The 12,402-nt window shown below is 29.2% G+C and overlaps 1 protein-coding gene across 1 annotated transcript in view; it reads right to left on the minus strand.

The window, feature by feature from the left end:
• LOC125077006 overlaps positions 1 to 7,865 on the minus strand; it is a 36,950-nt gene extending 29,085 nt beyond the window's left edge. The window contains exon 1 of the mRNA XM_047688777.1: positions 7,606 to 7,865. The gene's annotated coding sequence lies outside the window, so the exon portion shown is untranslated. The remainder of the gene's footprint in view (positions 1 to 7,605) is intronic.
• Between the last annotated feature and the right edge of the window lie 4,537 nt (positions 7,866 to 12,402).

Consider the following 12,402-nt stretch of genomic DNA (forward strand, 5'->3'; position numbering starts at 1 on the left):
TAATTAATTATCGAGAATAATTTGATATAATATAACATGGATTTGTTTTAAAAAAAAGTAAGAAGAGCGGTATGATGATGACTTGTCTAAAAACAATTTTTATAACTCTCCTTTTAATTAGTCCTTATCCATTTCGAACAGCCAAGAATAATTTTAAAAAGTTTTGTTACAGCTTCGAGGGAATTAAGTATAATGGTATTCGAAAATATATCTAGATATTTAATAAACTATATGTATAAAAAAGTAGCGCAATGGACGACACTGGCACAGAATTGCTTTTGCAAAAATATTTTTGGTAAAAGAATATTAAAATCATTTCACAAATGCAATGCTGTTCTATTTTAAAATAATATCCGTTAGTCAAGAATGTAATTTGTATTAAATCATTTCATTGAATGAAAGTACAAAGTAATACTGTGTAATCTATCGCGTCAACGGCCGCCTAGCGATTTAAAAAGTCACAGGTTCGATCCAGACCCCTTGGGCTATTGTCGTCCCCACTCCTAGCAAATTAAATAGCTATAATATTTAATTGGAGGGGTAAATGGGAACGTTAGTAATTTCTTACAATGCGGTATTACTAACATACAACATTCTTACATAAAAAAATATAGCATTTTGGAATTCAATGTTAATCAGAATAAAAACAAGTTTAGGTAATTTTAAAGGATTAAATTGAGTGTAAAGCTATTAATCGTTTGGAATGTTGATTCTACCGAGAAGAACCGATAAGAAACCTAGCTTACTTTTGTTACGGAATTTAATTACATATTTCATTGAATCAGGTGAAGTCGCAGCTAAAGACTTATTTTTTATAAATATTAAATTGGACTTGATTGTTAAAAAGACGAATGTTTTCAATCGAAAAACGATTTACTGAGATATTAATAAGTAGAATATTATGAATAAATATTATAAAACGAATTTGAGTCTTCTACTCTTATTGACAAACCGGTTACGTATAGTTGAGACGTCTAGAGCTATCTCTGAATGAATATTAAAAAAAATTAAACAAAGCGTTTAAAATTTCTAATAGTATAACGTGGAAAATGTTCACCTTCGCAGTTTTATTTTTAATTTAATTGTTCAGACGAATTTTGAGCAGGCAGTGAATAGTTTGTTTTAAGCAGTTAGTGAGCCAGTGTAACAATAGGCCTAAGGGACAAATACATATATAGTATGGTTAAAACTTCTTTCGGCGCCAATTCTATGGGTAGTAGTGACATTTACTATCATCATCATACTCATTTTAATATTGATGATGGATATTAGTTCAAAAGACAATTAATCTTTTAGATGAAGGCGGAGTGGTTATGAATATTACAACTAAATTAGTTTCAATAAAGTACCAAAGTAACAATTCGTAAATTTGGAAGATATATCGCCCCTTCTGTTAAAGAGGCTTCTGTGCCTATTTGATTAACGATTCTATCAATTAGATTATCTCAGGTCCCGGAGATAATTCATTACAAAATTAGCAGAGGAAAATAATCGTTTATTCTGAATTAGTATGAGTGTGAAAATTTTATAAACAATACCTGATTGACAATGAGTCTCACTAATTTGGATTATGAGGAAAAAAATAATTGATAATAATAAACTTCCAAAGAAAGTCTTAACTTTGAGTTTCGGATAAAATTAATTATTAATCTAAATCGTCTCGTAAATATTTTAATAAACTTGACCTTAATTAAGAGACTTTGTACATTCATTTGAAGGTAAATAAATAATTCAATTAAAATCGCACTTTAAACATTCAAGCAAAAAAGGTTGAGACAGAGCTACCTAGAGAGTTAACGCTTTTTAAATGATGCTATTTAACATAGTGAAACAACCTGGAATTGTGATGAACATGTGAATAGCAATAACTAAGAGTGAAGCGTATGTCAAGAATTACCTGGAATAAGTTCTTGAGGTACAAAGAAGTAATGAAAAGTAATTTTCCAATAGAAGTTTTATGGAAAATGGTGGACACTTGCATTTAACCATGTCTTACATATGCTTGTCAGATGCGGAAATTCACCAATAACATCTAGAATAAAACAATAACGTGATAGAGGGAAATGTAACATAGCATGCTCAAAATACGAAAAACCCCACAAATTCCGTCATACAAAAATAAGAAGCCTAACCAATTCAGTAGATGCACTTAAATATGCTCAAATATTGAAATTGAAATGGCTAGACATATAGCACGTATTAAGAGATGGGCAATTAAAATTACTATATGGGTCGGCCCTAAGGGCAAGCGGCGTGAAGTCGAAGTTGAAGAAAAGTCGCTGGACCGCAATGGATAAAAATCGCCAGACAGCAACAAATGGGAATCTTTGGAAAAGGCCTGCACCCGAAAGGGGTTCATGCATCAAATTATAATAATCACAATTACTTGTATAATACGTTTATAACTGATCTATTTATTCCTATGTGCCTATTACTTATGACATGTAAATTGAATTTCTATAAAATATTATTTTTATAGATAATATTGTAATAAAATTCATAATTGTTATTACTTTTGTATTAGAATAATAAAAATAACTAATTATAATTATATTGAATATAAAAAAATGACATTTAGAAATAAAAATTTTGTAAATGCATTGCTTTTTTTTTTTATAAAACTAAGATTAAGGTGTAATATATAAAGGTTAACGACTTATTCCGCTTTGATTTCTAAATTTAAACGAAATATTTAGATTTTCATAAAGGCGTCTCACTGAAAGCTGAATGAATCTTACCCTTCTTTCGACCAGATATCGACTTAAGGTATAAAGGTAGTGAAATCTTAATTTAATCAAAATGCATATGTAAAAGGCGAACTTGATTTCGTCTAAGAAAATATTTTTTTGTTACAAATGATGCTTAAAACTACAAAGGCACATTGGTATAAAATAAAAATTGGACCAGTCAATGCTCCCCACCAAAGCACGCATTGCTCGGTGAGCTTATCTATTATAAAAGGTAATCGGCTTTTATGTACATTAGCTAAATGTCCATATCATGTATACAGATAACGAGCAAAAAAGTCGTGGAAAAATTATACTAATCCTTTTCTATTGTTCTTTAAAAGGCAAAAACCTCATTCGCCTTGAATGTCAAATCCAAAACAGTTACAAGTACGTGTTATTTCAGAGTTTTTGTAAGTGAATTGTTGATATATTCTAATATTTATTCTTAATTTGACAGTTTTGACATTGTGGATTCCATATGGATAAAAAATGGACCACAAAACAAAAACCTATTTTATTTTTATATTGGCTGTTAAAGATGAATCGGGTAAACCGGTAACTATCCTTATATTTGGTCAATATCAAGCCGGATATTGGATTTTGGGTAAACATTACTTCAAAGCGATGCGAATGATGAATTTCGGTAAATTGTGTCTAATTTGAATACAGTATCTGTATTACGTGATCGCTAATTAATATATGGATTTCAATTGCTATCATCTTTAGGCAATGGTATATTATATATATTATATCCATTACAAATACAATTACGTTTTTTTATTACGTGTCCTACGAACACCTTCTTTCAATCGAAGTAGGAATAAAGATAAACAAACCTTATATTTACGTATTTCATGCGATTTGTTATTAATAACTCAGCTATATTGTGCACTACTAAGAGTTATTTATTAATACATCTTTATTTATAATACAAAACTAATACTGTTGTATTTATTACACTTAACTACTTATTCCACTTGATTTTTCTTTTCATTTTTTCGCAAATCCATAGTGAATATCATAGACTATTCAAACTCTTGACCAATGATATCGCGTCAATTTGCTGTCAAATGTTGTTTATTTGACTTTTCTCCTCTTATGGTTGGAATAGATTATAGGTACCAATGTTAAAGAAAGTAAAAAATGTGGCCCCCACGAATTAGTCGATTTTAAATAAATCCTATACTAATTTACTATACTAATTTTCCTATTTTTACTTTATCGAAAGAAGTCGGTAATTCAGGATCATACTTTCACATCGCTAGACGCCATCTTACGTTGATCTATTTACTCTATACCATCAAGTATTTACTTCTGACTTAAGCAGGATAAGAAAGTAGCATTGTATTATTTTATATTAAGATAGGATTCTGGATTATTATTATTCTTATGTTTAACAATATTTTACATGAAATATCATAGCATAGTATGGAATCCAGGTTTTAAATATTGTGACAAAATATAACGCACCTAAAAAGATTTTTATATCCACTATCATTGACGAATATAAACAATTACCTAAATACGAATCTCGTCTTCTACACTATAAATTTAGCTCACTAAATGAGCGTTAAATGATTACAGATGTATTTTTCTGATAAAAGTTATAATAGATTAGTCGGCTGGCATGAATTAAGCCTCTTGTACTTATGTATACTTTCGTAGTTAGTTAAGCGTTAAGATTTGTAGTGCCTCGTTGGGCAGTGACCTACTAATTTGAAAGTCGTTTTGTTTATCTAACACAAACATTTATATAAACATCGTCCAATTTACCAAATCCATATTTTTTGCAAATTGTTATGTAAAATATATTTCACTTCATCCCAACTATAAAACAAGTAAGTTTTGTGTAGATTTTAGTAGTAAATAAAGATTGTTAAGTTATAATAACTTTTTATTGTTTTTGGTGTAATGGCCACGTTTAAGTTTGTTATTTAATAGGCATGCATTGTTCGCATCTAGCAGATATTGTTATATTAATGTTTTTTTGTAGTAGAAATGTATATAAATAAAAGTATTGGTGTTATTTGATCAAGCAAAACTGAAAAAAAATCTAAATTTTTTCTTAGATCAAATCTAACTACTTAAATGAGTTTTCAATTCAAACATTCTCTGTATTCTTATTTCATCTTCAATTCCTTCCTACTCAATCATTGCCAGTAATGAAAATGTTCCAAATGCCGGAGGCAAGAAAGACAGGAGTTTGATAATGTTCTTGTCGACGTATTCCCAACTTTCGTGAATTTACAGAGCCAGATAAAATTAGTTCCAAGAACGTATAGACAAATTAAATACAAACTCGAAACTCCGCTTTACTATGAAAATTGTCTTATCAGTTCTTCTTATTATTTGTGTACTGACATCCAATCCAACTTCGTACGAATTCAATTGTAATGATATACCCACATATCATTATAAAATAAAAGTTATCATATCCGGCTACGCTTTTAAATTAATGTCTTTTAATATTTACCCAACAACCGGTGCACATTATACAATTTAAATATTATTCACAATCACAATATATACTAGAATTATTCTATCGTTATGGCCGAGTAGGCTGTAAGCGATCGCTATTGGTGTCGGTCTACATTTTATATTTGTGATTTTTTAATTAAGTGCATTAAGGTTTTTAATTTATCTGTCTTTCTGTCTGGTAAGGAGTTAAATTCTTTAAAAACGTATCACTTTGAATGTTAGCCACATCAGATATTTTAAGATATTTTAAGTGCTTAGTGATTAGTGATAAGTTGATGGTGTAACTTTATCAATAAATAAATAAATTAAATAACTTAAAGTTTCGAACGCATAGGTTGTATCGTATATTTAATGTTGCATATATTTTTTTTTAGATAAATATACTATTTATTTTTTATTTGGTTGATGAGATCTCTACTTTGCATCAAAATCAAAATATACTTTATTCAAGTAGGCTTTTTACAAGCACTTCCGAATCGTCATTTTACAAACTATATTAAATGAAGCTACCACAAGTTCGGAATGTAGATTCTACCGAGAAGAACCGACAAGAAACTCAGTAGTTACACTTTTTCAACATTTAAAATCCAAAGTTATGTTAGCCAATATATTTTGTTTGAAACATTAGTATTAAGAGAAAGCATTACTATTATTAATTTGAAACATTATTATTAATTTTATATTTATTGTATTTGGTTAGTGACTAGAACACGTGAATCTTATCCGAGGAACGCGACATTAAAATATTCAATTTGTGTTTACAATTCGTCAATGATGAATGAATGTATCATGAGGTAAATCATTTCACCCATGAAACAACCTGATAGAATAAGATACCTATAAACTTTATCATTGATTGTCGAGGTCTTCGCCCAGCCGTGGGACACGATACTGTTATTGTATTTGTTTTAAAAGTTATTTATAAAATATTCATTAAAGATTTCGTCATTACATAGTATAAAACAAAGTCGCTTACCGCTGTCGGTCCATATGTATATATCTTTAAAATTACGCAACCGATTTTAATGCGGTTTTTTTTTAAATAGATAGATTGATTTAAGAGGAAGGTTTATATGTATAATACATGAACAATATAGTAGAGTACTTATCCAATTAAATACTTTAAATACATTGTGCATTTAATATAGATCAATATGGCCCTTAACAGCATGTAATTTAAATGAATATTTTCGAAGATATTACAGATTGAAAACGCAAGGACATAGCGGTTTGTTTTGTCTAATGACTAAAATCTGTGAACGTTGTAAGATTTCTGTAGTAGAACGATCTGTAGAAGATTCTGTAGAAAATTTTCTGTTCAATAACGTTGACATAATAGACTAATAAATGTAATGTTACAAGCAAAGATTATTTTGGACCTACAATTCATTATTAGATGAATGTCCGTTACTAATCGGATTTAGTACTTTAGTTTACCGTGAATTCAATGAACGATAAAAGTTGGATACGATTACACGTTTAAAACTTTTATTCCACATTATGACTATTCATATCATCTATTCATATAATTTTAATCAAATATGATATATGAAAGTAAATAAAAGATAAACATATATAAATAAATATATCGTTTTATGTAAGTTTAATTGGTGTTAGCTTGAGTCACATATTATACTGCCAAACAGCAATACATAGTTTGTATGTTGTATTCCAGTTTAAAGGATTGAGTGTAATTACAGACACAAGACTGGTGGATCATTGACGGTGGTACGGTCTTAAGGTCAGTGTGTATGGGCCATGGCACCAACCTACGAACAGATGGTCCATTTGCCAGTCAGCCTCCCTATATTAAATTAAAAAAGTTTTATGAAATATTGTTTGAGGTTATTCTTTAGTAAATACTTTATAACGTACTTATGCTGTTAATATAAATAATTTGATTAGTATAAAACTAAAAGTCATTCAAGTTTGAATGTTAACACGATTCAAATCATAAATCATTTCGGTCGTAAAGTTAGTTCATGTTTACATATAAAATACTACTAAGATGTAATTAAATTACAATTTAGTCATAAGTTTCTAAAAAAATACCTACTGCAATAGTGACAAGAACGCATCTTATATTCATTCGTTGAATTGCAATTCCAATACTCGACGAAAAATCAATACGGCAATCGATTATATTTAATAAGACGGGAAATTTTTTTTTTTTTATCATATTTGCATTTGTATCACCATTGGTCGAATTCACCCAATTTTTTTTTAATTTTTATTCACAACCTGTAACTAATTATTTGGTGCACATTCATGGTTGCACTTTTTTTGAACGCAATGTAATTATAATTATAACAAAAGTAATTGTACGATAACTTTCGTACCCATAAAACATATAAACGTATACCATACACGAATATAATATAAATCAAATTCGTTATACCTTGATCAATTATTGATGCTGTTGTTTGTAAAATTTCGACCACCTTTTATATTATCTACAAATAGTGTATACAACTTGACAATCCAATCAGTTAGGAACGCCTCCGGTGCAGGCTAGCGTAGGCGACTTTACACAAATGTATATTCCGAACGAACTAGCGATTAAAAGAGAGGAATACGCGACGAAAATGGGTCAAAGAAAGAATAATTATGAACAATAACTCGTGTGACTTTAATAGAGGCACGAGCGCCACGCGCGGCACGCGGTTATCAACTAAACACATTAAAAATGCCGGTTGCTACAACCAATGACTGCTTCTCGTAATGCATCGTAAACATCATCACGTATTGTTGTTAATTCGAAATGGAATCGAATCGAGATCTTTCCTACAAATGCCTATAAACATATGTGTGATTTAAATATAAATATATCATGTAGGTAGCTTTGTTTATATAGGTAACTTTTATTTGATATACAAACATAATAATACCAAAGTAACGGGAGTCACAAAGGTGTTTCTCGGAAATCGGAATAACTTTACACATCCAATGTTTGCAGTTTGAAATCTCTGTCTAAAAGACAAAAGTAATTGCCATGTCGATTCTTAAATTTGATAACTTAATATATATTTTTACAAAGAAAATTTCAATATCAGAATTAACAGAATTAATACTGAATAAAGTGCTATTATCAAGTAGCCCCTTATAATAACTTTTGAATAGCTATTAAACAGATTAAATTAAATGCAAACTACCGCTTCGTAATAAAAATTTTATCGAGAAGATCGGGAACAAACTAAGTTTTTACTCATTTTCTTTATTTAAATTACGTAATATATTTATTATCTATGTACGAAAATTTATGGCAAAACATCAAGGCTTTTGTTTTCTGTATTAAAAAAAAAACAAACAAAAACTATAAAACAAAGATAAAACTGCCAAATATATTATATAAATATCATACAACAAGTATTATGAAATATTTAAACCACATATAGTAATTAATATAACTAAACATGTATGCGTATTTCATGATTTTAAAATTAAAATCTGGAAGAATGTAGTAAAGAAAATACCTAGGTTCATTTTAAAACACTTTAAGTAGGTAAGTATCTGTTATCTTCTTTAATGAACGGAAGTTCCTCTTACACTAGAAAAAGCTATCACAGCGATTCAATAAGTGTTCCTAATTTGTCAAACATTTGTCAAACATTGTTTTAATAAATTTTAAAATACAAACGAAATTAATATACGTTAAATATAAACAAGCATTTATTAGTTTCATTAAATAGATATGTTATTTTTATTTAGGATAAAATATAGAATTAAATAAATTGAATAGAATAAAAGATTGGAATAGTTTTTCTTACTCTTATTTTATATTTTAGGTATTATTATTATATATATTATTATTTGTTTCAAGTACATCACTATAGGTTTTTTTTAATCAAATAACGACAACCAATGTATTCGTAGTAAATTTTCTATTATACTTACAAAATCCCTTTATTTACATTACACTTTACCTCTGCCAAAGTAAAGTGCTATATAAACAGTTCACTACCTGTAAATTCGCGTTCAGTTTACAAAAAGATTTCTTCTAGTCGTGTGAGATAAACACGATCCACAATTAGTTTGTGTTATGCTCGTAATTTACACATGAATGTAAGACACCATATAAACACTTATTATACCTGCATATGTTTTTATTTATATAAAAGGAAGACAGACAAGAAGATGGCACTCTATGGTTAGTGTTTACTGTTCACTTCCACTTGAACTGGCATGTACTGTAAAAATTATAATACTAGTAAATTGAATAAACACTTTACAGCTTAATATCTAAATATCTTTATCTACAGCTCATTGACCAATTGCTATCATTCGTAGCTATTATTATTACTATTGTCTGTGTGTTAATATTTTCACTTCGTGAAAATTTATATGGTATAACTATTCAGTAGATATGGTGACAGTTTTGCATCTTGCAAGTACTATAAATATGAATAACTGATGTGGCGTATGATTAACCAACATGTTGCATAGTTAATGGTTGATTTACTTGGTGGTAGGGCTTTTTGTCGTCTGGGTAGGTACCACCCATTCATCAGATATCGCTAAACAACAGTACTCAGTATTGTAATTGTAATTGTGTTCGCCAAAAAAAAATACTCAGTACTCAGTATTGTGTTCCAGTTTGAAGGGTGAGTGAGCCAGTGTAACTACAGGAACAAGAGACATAACATCTTAGTTCCCAAGGTTGGTGGTGCATTGGCAAAATAAGGAATGGGTAATGTTTCTAACAGTGCCATTGTGTATGGGAGGTAGTAACCACTTATCATCATCATATCATGGCCTATATGCTCGTAACCTATACCATAAAAAAATCGGAATGGAAACCTATGTAAATATAGCAACCTACATAAAAGTGCCCGCTTGGGCAATTTTATGTAGGTTGCTATATTTACATTCAACAAATTAATTTCTATGTTTGAAATGTGTTGCAAGAAATATCAACAAAATGGCGGAATTATTAAAAATATAATTTACAGTTCACAGATTTTATATAACTCAATATACTAAGGCTCGCTAAAAATGGCACTAGAACTGTTTAAAAAAAATCAGCAGTTCTGTTGTCAGCTACTTTGATTCAAAGTGTGTTTTTCATTTTATTATTGCGCTTGTAGTTTTTAATGCGGAATGAATTTGTAGTTCTTTAGAGTTTTATCTTTGTAAACAAAAGTCGTTTGACTTAAAACTTCGTAACTATAGTAACTTATAGGGAAGTTCATTTAATACTTAAAGCATAACAGTACGATTATCAGATATTAAAATTAAATGCCTTATTTTCAATTTGGTTCTGAATATTAGTAAATTTAGTGCTGATCATTGAAATATTGTAGTAACATCCTATATACATATGTCCCATTGCTAAGCTAAGGCTGTTCTCCTCTGGAGGTAAAGGTTTTAGAGCTTATTGGTGTATGCGAAACAACGGGACCATTTTAGGAAAACTATATTTTAGAAATTTCTATAAAAACCGAAATATTATTATCTACAATAATAATCGTATTGTAGGTATGTGGTTTTAGACCTCTTTAGTTACCAATTATATAGATACTTTAAGTCATTGTCTAAAATGTTGGCAATGTCTGACTCGGCTACAAATAATACGTATAACATTATTATTTTTCATAGAAATTACATTTAAAAAAATAAAAATGATTTTTTTTTCATGTTTAAATTGTTTCCAGCAAAGTATTTGTTTTCTCAGATGAGTTCGTTCTGTTTCATTAGTTTTTATATCTCTAATGGATGTCCACCCATTGACAACGTACTTTTAAGAGTAAATAAATGTGAATATATCTCTAATACTTACCTATTATTTCATTGTGTAGTAATAGTCAGAGGTAATCCATTATCGTTGAACCTAGAAATACAATCCCGAAATGTTTTAATTACACAAGTAAATTCAATGTTTTATAATTTTTTTTATATGTATATAGGTAAGCCGACGAGCTAATGAGCCACCTCATGGTAAATCGTCATAATCGCTCATAGACAGAAATATCAACCAGAATAGAAATATTCACCATCGCCAAGGCGCCAACCAATAACCAACCTTGGGAACGAAGATGTATACGAAGATGTCGATTGAGCCTGTAGTTATCTGTATGTAACAAAATAACGCTAACCGGTAGCTCATTTGTAGACTTCGAATGTCTTTGTATATGTCAAGTTTGTTCCTCTGCCCAGTTGTCAATTTAAAAAAAAAAATGTTATATCCAATATCTACTTAACGCCGGTAGCAGATGTCTTGCTTTTTTACCACATAATAATCTTATTAATGTCTACTATGTTAATGGTAAGGAGAACATAAAGTATTTTAAATTAAATTTGACTGCCTCGTTCGTCTAATGGATAGATTATATTACTGCAATGGATTATATTACTGTGTTGGGTTAATAAAAAGCATTGTCTAACTGTATATGGTTAGAGTTAGTGGTAATGTCCGCGATGACCGAAATTTGTCGGGAGCATTTCATTATTATTAACATGAAACTACATATTTTGCTACATAATCCAATGTTAATTAATAAATATTAAATACAATTTACGTCCAGTTAGGTAATTAGCTTCCTAGCAGCTATTTTGAAACCACAAGGCGTGCATTCACTCTGATATACTTTACGAAGAGGTTACTTCGTGAGAAACAATAGAATTAATCCTTACATTGAAAATTTTGTTTTCCAACAGAATTTCTACTCTGTTTAAGTAAATTTGTTTACTACATTTTAGTTAATCCAATTAGACTGTCTGTAAATATTATTTCTTTCTAATTCTTTTCCTTAAAAAAATATAATAATTATTATAATAGCTTAAATTGAATGTACATAATAATATATATATAAAAAGAAAGACTAAGTATTTTTTCATATGAAACTGCGTTATAAATTATCGTAACGAATAAAAGGGATAACATTAAAAAATATTGGTGGCAGTCAGTCAAACTAGTATTTTAGAATATAAAGTAGTTCGCTGTAGCGATTTGTCAGAAAAAGAAAAATACTTTAGAAAATGTTGCCAGTTGCAGGCCTTACCTATCAATACAATACAGGACAGACCTAACAATTTTTGTTACTCACTCTGTATATAATGTGAACAAGCGGATATCAATCGAAAATTGCAGGTTTCGGTCTGACCACAGTCTTCTAAGGTTTTGTAGTTTATTTTCTTCTCTATTTTTAATACTTTTTAAACTTTGCTATGTTTAGATAAGTTAAATTAAAATTTCGAT

Source organism: Vanessa atalanta, chromosome 3 (genome assembly GCF_905147765.1).
Source record: "Vanessa atalanta chromosome 3, ilVanAtal1.2, whole genome shotgun sequence".
NCBI lineage: Eukaryota > Metazoa > Arthropoda > Insecta > Lepidoptera > Nymphalidae > Vanessa > Vanessa atalanta.